At 43.1% G+C, this 12,263-nt stretch overlaps 1 pseudogene; it reads right to left on the reverse strand.

The window, feature by feature from the left end:
- Window positions 1-3,964: 3,964 nt before the first annotated feature.
- On the reverse strand, window positions 3,965-10,195 carry LOC129558868 (PR domain zinc finger protein 14 pseudogene; annotated as a pseudogene).
- Between the last annotated feature and the right edge of the window lie 2,068 nt (window positions 10,196-12,263).

A 12,263-nucleotide genomic window follows, 5' to 3' on the forward strand; every position in this document is an offset into this window, starting at 1 on the left:
CATCCTAAAGGAGATCAATCCTGGGTATTCATTGGAAGGACTGATGCTGAAGCTGAAACCCCAGTACTTTGGCCACCTCATGCAGAGTTGACTCACTGGAAAAGACCCTGATGCTGGGAGGGATTGGGGGCAGGAGGAGAAGGGGACAACAGAGAATGAGATGGCTGGATGGCATCACCAACTCGATGGACATGAGTTTGAGTGAACTTGGGGAGTTGGTGATGGACAGGGAGGCCTGGCGTGCTGTGATTCATGGGGTCACAAAGAGTCAGACACGACTGAGCGACTGAAGTGATCTTTTATGTGGGAGTTAATATATAAATAATGGATGATAAAGGTGTATTTTACTCTGAGATCATACGCTGGCATCAGGTAAACCTGAGGCTGTCTGCAGTATGGCCTGTAGCTCAACAACAAACTAACACAAGAACACAAAACCCCCAAACAATCTGCTTTTAAAAGGGCAGAAGAACTGAATAGACTTTTTTCCAAAGAAGAAATACAGTAGGCCAACAGATACATGAAAAGGTGCTCAACATTACTAATCATCAAGGAAATGCAAATTAAATCCACAGTGAGCTATCACCTCCCACTTTTTAGACTGGCACATTTGTTATCACAAAAGCAAGAAATAAGAAGTGCTGGGGAGGATGTGGAAGAAAAGGGACTAACTCTTGTGCCCTCTTGGTGGGAATGCAGATTGGTGCAGCCACCATGTATAGAAATAAAGAGTATCCTCAAAAACTAAAAATAGAACTAAATAACTAAACGGCATTTCCACTTGTGGGTGTATGTCGAAAGATTTGCAAACAGAATATCAAGCAAATACCTGCACTCCATACTCATTGCTAAGTCACTTCAGTCGTGTCCGACTCTGTGCGACCCCAAAGACGGAAGCCCACCAGGCTCCCCCATCCCTGGGATTCTCCAGGCAAGAACACTGGAGTGGGTTGCCATTTCCTTCTCCATAGTTATTGCGGCTTTATTATTCAGAACCACCTGATGCTCTACAGTCCCCTATGCTGTGTTACACAAGGAGTAATTTTCTACATTAACTGCTTTTCACTGGGATGAAGTTTGGGGCAGATTAGCTCTCTTTCACCATCACAGTTTGTAATTTTATATTGCCATTTCACAGAAGCCAACATGACCTTTTAGGTTGGTTATTGGGGACAAGGATAAAATCTGCATGCCAATTGCCAAGGAACATAAAATACTCAGATGATGCCTGGATTCAAAGTTCTGACTAATAAAAATTCTGCTCTTGGTTGTTAGGTAGCAGAGTTTGTAAGAGCAAAATTGATAGAGAACAAATAGAGTTTCAGTAGTTGAATTGTCAGAGAAATATGAGGCAGGCATCCAAGGCCCTCTGATTGCTCAATACCTCTGTTGATTTTTAGGCCATAAACCTGGCAGCAACAACATCTGGACTGCTGAACTGGCATGATCACCAGCAGTGGTAGTCTTTGTAGTATACCTCTCAAGTATCAGAAAGAGATATTTACAGTAAGCAGAGCAAGAGGCAGCCAGTTAGGCAGAATAAGTCACTCGTACTACATCCAGAGTAGGAAACCTCGGTGTCTCAGGCCCATCTGGATATGATGTAAATCCTGGACCCAAATCACTACTACCAGGACCTATTCCTCCGTTTCTAAATGAGAACTTCTCAATCTTTCCTCCCATTGTGGTTTGAATTAGTGGGATCTCAAGAAACCATTTCTGAATCTGTTCAATTAGAGATCCTGAATTTGGAACTGGGTAGCAGAAGATATAGATGGGGAAACAGTGGAAACAGTGTCAGACTTTGTTTTTGGGCTCCAAAATCACTGCAGATGCTGATTGCAGCCAGGAAATTAAAAGACGCTTACTCCTTGGAAGGAAAGTTATGACCAACCTAGATAGCATATTAAAAAGCAGAGACATTACTTTGCCAACCAAGGTCCATCTAGTCAAGGCTGTTTTTCCCGTGGTCATGTATGGATGTGAGAGTTGGACTGTGAAGAAAGCTGATCGCCGAAGAATTGACGCTTTTCAACTGTGGTGCTGGAGAAGACTCTTGAGAGCCCCTTGGACTGCAAGGAGATCCAACCAGTCCATTCTGAAGGAGATCAATCCTGGGTATTCATTGGAAGGACTGATGCTAAAGCTGAAACTGCAATACTTTGGCCACCTCATGCGACGAGTTGACTCACTGGAAAAGAGTCTGATGCTGGGAGGGATTGGGGGTGGGAGGAGACGGAGACGACAGAGAATGAGATGGCTGGATGGCATCAGCGACTCGATGGACATGAGTTTGAGTGAACTTGGGGAGTTGGTGATGGACAGGAAGGCCTGGCGTGCTGTGATTCATGGGGTCGCAAAGAGTTGGACACGACTGAGCGACTGAACTGAACTGAGAGGAACATATGTTATTGGATAATAACTAGATACTACTGGATAGAGAAACTGTTTGTTACCCTTTGATGAGGGAATAACTGTACTTTCATTTATATGTTAAAGTTAGTTGGGACATTTTTGAAATTACAGGTATGCCTGTAAGGTTCAAGAAGGAAAGAGAAATTGAAAAGACACAATTTAGACAGTTCAGCATTTCCAGAAATAATCAGAACACACACCCAAATTAAGAAAATGAAATAAAAATCATAAGTATATCAGTTCTTTCTCATATCATACATCAGCAGAATTCAAATTCCATTAGGGATTACAATGAAACTTGACCAACTGATTTTAAAAAAAGAAAATAGTAAACTGTGTAAGAATGACAAATTTTTCTCCATTAAAAAAATTAATAGCTTTATTTAAATATATTGACATATGATAAATTGCAAATTTTAAGTGCATATTTTGATACATTTTGACATAGGTACATACCTGTGAAATAACCACCATCAAGACAATGAACATAGTCATCATCCACAAAGGTTTCTTCCTTTCTGTAGTTTTGTCTCCTTCCGGAACCTCCCTGCCCCTTGCTAAGTATAGATTTCTGTTAATAACTTGATTTTTTTTTTAGTACTTTAAAAATGTTGCTCCACTATGAATAGGTTCATATTGCTTCTGATAAGAAATATTTTGTCATCCTTATCTCTATTCGTTTGTATGTAATGTCTTTTTTCTCTGGCTGCTTTTAGTATTTTTGCCTTTATCACTGGTTTTGAGCAGTTTGATCATGATGTGCTTTGGTGCAGTTTTTAAAATGTTCCTTTTGCCTTTGTAAAACTTCCCGCTGTGCACTATACTTTTCATCAAATTAGTAAAATATTGAGCCATTATTCTTCATATGTTTTTTTCTGTACCCCCTGTTTCTTCTCTACTTCTGGGACTTTAATCACCCATATATTAGGTTGCTTGAAGTTGTCACATAGCTTGCTAATTCTCCTCATCATTATTTTAGACTTTCTGCTCTCTTTTTCATATTCTATAATCTCTGTTGCTATGTCTTCAAGTTCATCAATTATTTGTGCTGCAATATCCAATAAGCCATCAATCCCATCCAGAGGATTTTTCATTTCTGACATAATAATTTTAAGCTCTGGGATTTTGGTTGAGTATTTTGGATCTTTTTTATATTTTCCATGTCTCTATTCAACATGCTCAGTTATTTTATTTAACTTATTAACCATCTGGAATATAGTTATGACAACCAACTTAATATCACTGCTAATTTTCATATCTGTGTTCTTATTTGCTTTTTTTTAAGGCAGAGGTTGCATCCATTTGTTTCACTTTTACTTTATTCTCTGTGAGCGAGTGAAGGGATACAAGAAAAAGTTTCCTGGTAAACAGAAGTAGGTTCAGCAGCTTTGGAAAGACGAGGACATCTTCCTCCATCTGGGTAATGGCCATCTGGTTAGACACACCCTTGGTTTTGTGTTCTGCTTTAGAGTTGAAAGGGAGAAGTTCCATAGGCAAGTGGGAAAGCTACAGGAAGGTGTTGTGTTGGGGAAAGAGCCCAGTCCTTCCACTAAGAGGGCCTCACAGGGTACGGCGAAGATGTGTCATCACCTTTGGAGGACCCGGATGCCTGCTTCCCCTGCTTTACAACCTGCAGGCTCACCGGAATGTCCAAAAACGTATAGCAATCTCCATACCACAGGAGGAGCTCTTGATTCTGGTAGGTCTCCTTACAGCTTTCATAAAAGATCTGCCCTTGACATAGTATGGCCACAAGGTTCTGCTCCAACGGGAAATGGGCACAGCTGACATAGGACGTCCAGTTCCCTGCACCTCCTTTTCCATCAATAAAGTGGCTCAAATGACCATCTTCAAAGATCTCCCATGTATTAAAGAATTGTGTGTCTTGACTTTGCTGGTGTTGACCACTTTATGCTGAAAGGTCCCAAACCTGACTCCTGTGGCCCCAAGGCTACTGTAGAACACCCCCAAATCTGTGATTTCACTGAACTTCCATCTGCTGGAGGTGGAGAACTTCTAGTAGCTGAAGGGAGTCGTTACTGAGTCTGAGGAAGAAACTCAGACCTGGAGCTGTCGGTGGGGATAACTGATGAGGAGGCTGGAACTTGCGTGGTGCAGGTGGGCTGAAAGCTGCGGGCTGGGGATGACCCAGTACAGAACTAAGTGCGGGTCTTCCTGGGTAAAGTGGTAGCGGTGAGATGCCTTCCCCTCTTGGTTCACGAGTTTGGGCTGGAGGATTACATGAACAGAGGAGCCTGGTGGGCTGCCGTCCATGCGATCACAAAGAGCTAGACACAAGTACTGAGCAGCTAACACTTTGACTTTCCAGAGCTCATTGGGGGACTCAGGTAACCGCAGGGAGGGCTTTGGCCTCTCAAGTAATAGCAAAGCATCCGTGGGCGGCAGTGAAATGAAAATTTCAGGTTCCCAGCACTGTCCACCATCACAACTGCCACCAGTGTATCCCAAGTCTTCGCTGGTGGTGACTGCCATTCTGGAAGTGTGCCACCTCCTTGGGGAAGTGGGGAATTGGGTACCAAGTTGGCAGCTTGCTGTACCAGGGCAAGTCATAGAGCGGCTCCCTTGGCAAGGCCAGGCCAGTGCACACAGCAAGGGAGGTCCTGTCCAGAAGCCTATGTGGACAGGGCCTGCAATTGCTAGAAAGGTTGGAAACCCTCTTCTTTGGGGATCAGGGTGTTCCTGTAGTGGCCACAGTGGGGGGTGGAGGGTAAAGGTGCATAGTAAACAGCTGGGTGTTGGGAGCTGCTCTGGAGCCAGTCAGGCAGGCCAGGACCCTACAGGTCCATCCCAGGCTACCCCAGCATGGCGAGTCCCTGCCCGGAAAGCTCACCACCTCAGGTGTGCTGGTCTTTTCAGACCTTCTTGTTTGCTTTTGATTGGTATTATTTTCCCCCTAATTTGGGGTTGTCTTTTCCTGGGTTTTCCCAGTGTCAGACATTGTGAATTTTGCCTTAAGTACTGGACATTTTTTGATAATGTGTATGATTGAGCATTGTTCTGAGATGAAATTAAGTTACTTGGAATAGTTCCTAATTTTGAGACTTGTTAGATAGTAACAGAGTAGCATTTGGGCTAACTATAGCCAGTCAGTTCCCATTTCCATCATCTCAGGTCAGGAAATCTTCCAGGCTCTGCTGGGTTTTCCCTCCCTGTTCTGTTGCCTAGAACATTCAAGGTCATAGAGCTGTGACAGTTGTAGGCCTAAATTTTTTTCCTTTCTCTCAGTGATCATTTTCCTTTTTTGCTTGATGTTCAATGTCTTGAAGACTATTGTTTGTGTATTTTGTCCATTATTTCTTCTGGGAGGGTAAATCCAGTCTCTGTTCTAGCTCAGTTGAAAGTAGAAAGCAACTGAGATGTTTTAGAGCAAAATGTTTGAGAGAATTTGCTCTAATATAAAATAATTAAGGCACTGGTTATTTGGTACAGATGTAAAAAACTGATCACTTTGACAGAAAGTGACCTATCTATACGGAAAGTTATTTATAAAAATAATTTTAACTCTTTTGAATTGTCAGAGAACCTTTAAGCTACTTAAAGGTAGTGCTGGAAATTCTGATAAATATTTGGCAAAACTACAGTTAAAGATCTTCTTCACTTGAGTTGTAAAAATAAATTCTAGTTGGATTAAAGTTCTGAAACATAAAATTATTACTTTTAAAGAAAATAAATCAAAATAATCTGGGGACTGTGGGTTATGGAAGCTCTCTGTAAACCAAAATTAGAAGCCATAAAGTTAAATTGGTAAATTTGACAATATAATATTTTTAAAGTCTCTGCAACCAATACACTTCATTATAAGCAGTATTAGAAAGCACGTGACAAATGGAAAAGAATATACAAACAGTGAACACTGGATTAATAGTAAAATATGTAAACGGATAGCCAAATAATGAAAATCACAGGCTAATGGAAAACAGGGAAGAAAATATAAATACAATTTATACAATTTCTTGTTATATACCCAGTTTTAATACTATACTTCAGAAGAAGGCATAAATGAGTATTTTCATTGCAGTATTATTTATTACTGTAAAATTGGAAGCAGCCTATATTTCCATTAGTGGGAAAATAAACTGCAAATAGATTATGGTATATACAGCCATGACATACTATATATCAGGTTTGAAAATGACATGGCAAACTCTCCAAGGGACTTATTGTGGTGGGCAAGAGGGAGAGGGATGGGAGCAATTTTTATATTACATGAAGTGTGACTTTTCTGTGGAAAACACAAAGATATGCATGCATACATCAACACTGTATGTTTCTGTAAAAACTTAAGTGTATAGGTGTATGTGTATTTAAAGAAAAAAAAAGAACCTGTAGATAGAATCTGGTAAACAGGGATAAAAGCAGGGATTGCTTGGTGGTAGTTGAAGTAGGTTTTTCCTTTCATCTGTTTCACCTCCTAACACTGAGAATGCATTCTTCATTTCTTATAATAATTGTATAAATAATGCTGAGCAAACACTTAAATGAATTGTACTTTTGGAAGGAAGTATGTATATAGCAGTTTGTGTGTGCATGCAAGGGGGCCGGTCAGTGGAATGCAGTGGGTACCTGCTGTTACTGGAGCACAGTATCCCTTCTTCTTTTTCCAGTTTATACAGTCTTTTAGTTCCTTTTTGTTTTATTTTGTTTTGTTTTGCTTAAACTAGTTGAAATTGAGTTTGTGTCACTTGCAACTGAACAAATTCTTAATTTTCTCACAAGGGCATTTTTTTTGTTCTGTTGTTCATTTTGTTTTAAAAAGTACATAAAAACAGCATGTTACTGTATAAACTCCTACTTCTCTTCAAGCAATGAGCCACTAACCAAGTACGGGGCATAATTTTAATATCATGGAATTAGAAGGGTAGATTGGGGAAGGAATGTTGTTTTGGAAATTTGCTTTTAGAAATGTCTTCATGATTAAATAAGAACAAAGATTTTGTTTCTGGGCTACAGATCTGAGCCATATGGAATTAAAATGATAGACTAATAAATTTAAAGGTGTTCAGTTCAGTCACTCAGTCATGTCTGACTCTTTGCGACCTCATGAATTGCAGCATGTCAGGCCTCTCTGTCCATCACCAACTCCCGGAGTTCACTCAAACTCATGTCCATTGAGTCGGTGATACCATCCAGCCATCTCATTCTCTGTCGTCCCCTTCTCCTGCCCCCAATCCTTCCCAGCATCAGAGTCTTTTCCAGAGTCAAATCTTCGCATGAGGTGGCCTAAGTATTGGAGTTTCAACTTTAGCATCAGTCCTTCCAATGAACACCCAGGACTGATCTCCTTTAGGATGGACTGCATGGATCTCCTTGCAGTCCAAGGGACTCTCAAGAGTCTTCTCCAACGCCACAGTTCAAAAGCATCAATTCTTTGGCGCTCAGCTTTCTTCACAGTCCAACTCTCACATCCATACATGACCACTGGAAAAACCATAGCCTTGACTAGATGGACCTTTGTTGGCAAAGTAATATCTCTGCTTTTTAATATGCTATCTAGGTTGGTCATAACTTTCCTTCCAAGGAATAAGTGTCTTTTAATTTCATAGCTGCAGTCACCGTCTGCAGTGATTTTGGAGCCCCCCAAAATAAAGTCTTACACTGTTTCCACTGTTTCCCCATCTATTTCCCATGAAGTGATGGGACCAGACGCCATGATCTTAGTTTTCTGAATGTTGAGCTTTAAGCCAACTTTTTCACTCTCCTCTTTCACTTTCATCAAGAGGCTCTTTAGTTCTTCTTCACTTTCTGCCGTAAGGGTGGTGTCATCTGCATATCTGAGGTTATTGATATTTCTCCTGGCCATCTTGATTCCAGCTTGTGTTTCTTCCAGCCCAGCATTTCTCATGATGTATTTTGCGTATAAGCTAAATAGTTAGAATAGGAAAAATGAGTCCAAAATGGCGGTGACTGAAAGACAAAGAAGGGAGAAGCCTGCAAAAATGGAACAAAGAAAAGTCCGAGAACCAGAGTGAGAAGTTTAGGTGAAACAAACACACCGCCTTCTTGGCTAACACAGTTTGAATAGGGCAGGCTCAAGGGGTTGGGGAGAGGAGACAAACATATAAAAAGATGGAAGCAAAGATGGATTGAGGCCTCTTTTGGGCCGGTCCGCCCTCATGCCTGAGGTTGTATTTTCCTTTGCTTGCCAAATAAAACCGAGCTGTAACACTGGTCTGCTGCTTCAAATTTTTGCTGCAGTGAGACAGAACCAAGGAAATTACACACTGCCCCAACATATCTGGTGCCGTGGCTCAGATTTAATGTGGCTGAAACAACCTCGGTTTGGCCCCTGCGAGGGAGAGGCCAAGCACAGCAGAAGCCCAGCTTTGTGAAAGCTCCCGCAGTGGAAGCTGAATGCAAAGAAAACCCAGTGCAGTGAAAGTGACAAGAAGCTCAGCATGCCGGAAACCAGGACTGCGATGACAAATTTGGCATCAAGCTCACACAGCTCAGTCTCAGATTCCAGTAGACCTCTGGTTAAGGTAGAAGGTCCTTGCTCATATGGCTGGAAGGACATATGGCTAGCAAAATCTTAATTCCTTTACAATCTCTTGATTCTTGTTTCTCGAACCCCCTGCAAACAGGCGAGTGGCAGTGGGTGCAGTGAGGGACTTTGGCAGGGGTTACTCCTCAATGTGTCCCAAAGACTCTACTATCTGCTGCGCCTTAGTAGCTGTTGCCCAAGCGGGTGAGGGTTCCTCTTTCCTTAATCTTCTTTGTGCCAAGGATCAGGCCAATGAAAACTGTGAGCACAGGTCAGGTACTTAGCAGATTTTCTGGCAGATTATGAAGGGGATTCCTCGGCATGTTTTCCTCACTGCTTTTTCCTCCCGTCCTTCAGCTCCTCTCTCCATCTGTGCCACTGCTTACAAAATATTGGGCAGGTTATCATCGTTCCTGAAGGGGAAACGTTGTGTTTGAAACTGTTTAACTAAGATTAGGACCCAAAGCCACGTGGCAGGGACTCTGTGCTATGCTTAGTCACTTAGTCGTATTCTACTGGGTCTTGAGCCCAGCCAAAACCCTCGGTACCTGATTTTAGGACCTAATGAAGCTCAGGTTCTTGATGTCTCATTGCAAAAAAAAATTCAGTGAGAAACACTGCGATAGGTAAGAGGTGAATTTGTTCAGATTCAGAGAAAGGCACACTCCAAGAGTGTGGGCCATCACAGGGGGCTAGTGCGATGGCCATGGAATGTGGTGTGGTTAGTTTTTTATGGGCTGGGTGATTTCATATGCTAATGAGTGAGAGGTTCATTCCAACTCCTTTTGACAGTGTCTTGGAACTGTCCTGGCACCTCTGATTGTGTCATTTAGCTTGCAGATTGAGGATCAAGATTTAGTTGAATTTGACTGGTCATCTTGGACCCATTTGATTTTAATCAGTTTATGTTATGTCCTTGGGGTATGTCATTCTTTCAAAAGTTGTGCCCTGCCCTCTTCCCTCCTATTTCATGCTCTTTTACTGAGCCCCTTTCAGGCCCACAGTGTTTCCTCTACAATCTTCTGGAAGGACAACCATAAAATAGCTTGCCCTTGGGAGGGAAATACTGTATAATATCCAATCCCTCTAGATATTCAGGCCTTCATCTTCCATGTTTCCTACAACATGTGTAACAACAGCATCTCTCAGTGACCCCTCTAGGGTGGGTGTCAGGCACACAGTGCCCACTAGAAGTCCATCTGTTGGTGCTATCCCCTCACGGAAAATTGAGCTTCCAGGGGTAATATTTGCCACTTGGGAATTAGCCCTGCAAGCCATTTGGGCCCAAACCCTTACTACCCTTCTCCTAAAGTTACAAATGTACCCCCCGGGTCAAATCTCCACTCCACTTTTATTGAACATCTGGTCTGTTGTCTCTTATTGATTTGATCTTAAGCCACTTCCTAACTCTTCCAACCAGGACCCTGCCTCCTTGTAGACAACATCGCTCCACCCCACTTATTATTAAAATACTCTTAATGCCCCTAACAGGACCAGATAACCCACTCCTTTGTCATACTTCTGTTATTACCTAAAGTGGGTCTATGACAATAAAATGTTTACCATTGGAAACACCCTTAACTGCTCTTATGGAGGACTAGGGAAGAAATCAGTTACCTCCATTCCCTCAGAGCAATAAGAGGATAAGGCTTATGACTGTTGCACCAGGTTCTCAGTCTCAGGGCACAGGCTTGGACTGCTTTACATCATGGTATCTATTCCCATCCACGGTGGACAAACTAGCATTAAGTAAGATTCAGTTCAGTTCAGTCGCTCAGTCATGTCTGACTCTTTGCGACCCCATGAATCACAGCACGCCAGGCCTCCCTGTCCATCACCAACTCCCGGAGTTCACTCAAATTCACGTCCATCGAGTCGGTGATGCCATCCAGCCATCTCATTCTCTGTCGTCCCCGTCTTCTCCCGCCCCCAATCCCTCCCAGCATCAGAGTCTTTTCCAGTGAGTCAGCTCATCGCAGCACTGGTCACACTGGAGACCTTGGGGATGCCCAACTCCAGCGTGGGGGTCCCAGGAGGTCAACCTGCCTTGACCTGTCTAGGGATCTGGTCCTCAGGAGGTTGTCATGCCTCAACCTGCTTGGGGATCCACCTGTTCACGGGTCCCAGGAGGTCGACATGCCTCAACCTACCTAGGGATTCGATCTCCAGAAAGTTATCATGCCTCAACCTGTCTGGGGATCTGCACCCTGACTCAGGGACGCCCAGCTCTCAGGTGGCGACAGTACTGGGTAGGATAAGATTCAGAAAGACTCACCCCTAAGGAAGTCCACCCATGGAAATAGAAGGATGCCTATTAGTTGTGGGACTGTGCCTGGTCTCAGCAGTAACTCAAGCCCAACAAGAACTCCATTGCCTTTCTGGAACGTCTAAAAAAGGCCCTTCAAAAGTTTAGCAATCTGGACTTAGACTTTTATGAGGGACAGCTGATTTTAAAGAACAAATTCATGTCCCAATGTGCATCAGACATCAGGATAAAGTTACAACTGCTACAGCAGCAGGACCCTGCTGCCTCTTTAGATGAGATGGTCCAGAGAGCCACCAATACCTTTTATAATAGAGAACAGGAGAGGGAGGCCAAGGCCCAGGAAAGGGAGAGAAGGAAAGAGACAAGTCATGCCCAGATGCTAGCCGCCTTCCAGGGAAGTCCTATGGCAAACCCCAAGTCCTTGAAAGACAAGGCACAAGGCAAATGCCTAATCTGTAGACAGGCAGGCCAAAGAATGTCCAAACCATGGCAAGTCTCCTCAAACGGCTTGCTACAAATGCCATCAACTGGGACATTGGGTGGCACTCTGCCCTTGGGACCAAGAAACCTCAAAGTCAAGCACCAAGTCTTCCCTCACTGTGGCTCAACAGGACTGAAGTGGCCCACTCCAGCCAGCCCGCCTGTCACAGATAACCATCACAGGGCTTGAGCCAAGGGTATGCCAACTGCATGTGGCAGGTAGATCCGAGAATTTTGTGTTTGACACAGGGGCTACCTACTGTGTCCTGACCTCCTTCTCCAGAGCCTTCTCCTCCCAAACCTGTACCGTTTTGGGTGCTATGGGAAAGACAATTACAAAAAGATGCACCAAAGCACTTTGTTGTTGGGATGGACAAATATTTTCCCACCAGTTTCTGGTGGTCCCTGAGTGTCCTACTCCTTTATTAGGAAGAGACCTTTCCCTGCCTTCAAAATCTTGCAGCTATTGCAGTCCTGATAGAAGATGCTTTAAAACTCTCTCTTGGGGGCAAACTATTTTTGGCAGCCACCAAGTGAAACAACTCCTGAATGGGAGAGGCCATTTATGGATGTCTGATCAAAGGATCCTCAGATAACAAG

Source organism: Moschus berezovskii, chromosome 8 (genome assembly GCF_049115385.1).
Source record: "Moschus berezovskii isolate FMDL1 chromosome 8, NW_MosBer_1.0, whole genome shotgun sequence".
Lineage (NCBI taxonomy): Eukaryota > Metazoa > Chordata > Mammalia > Artiodactyla > Moschidae > Moschus > Moschus berezovskii.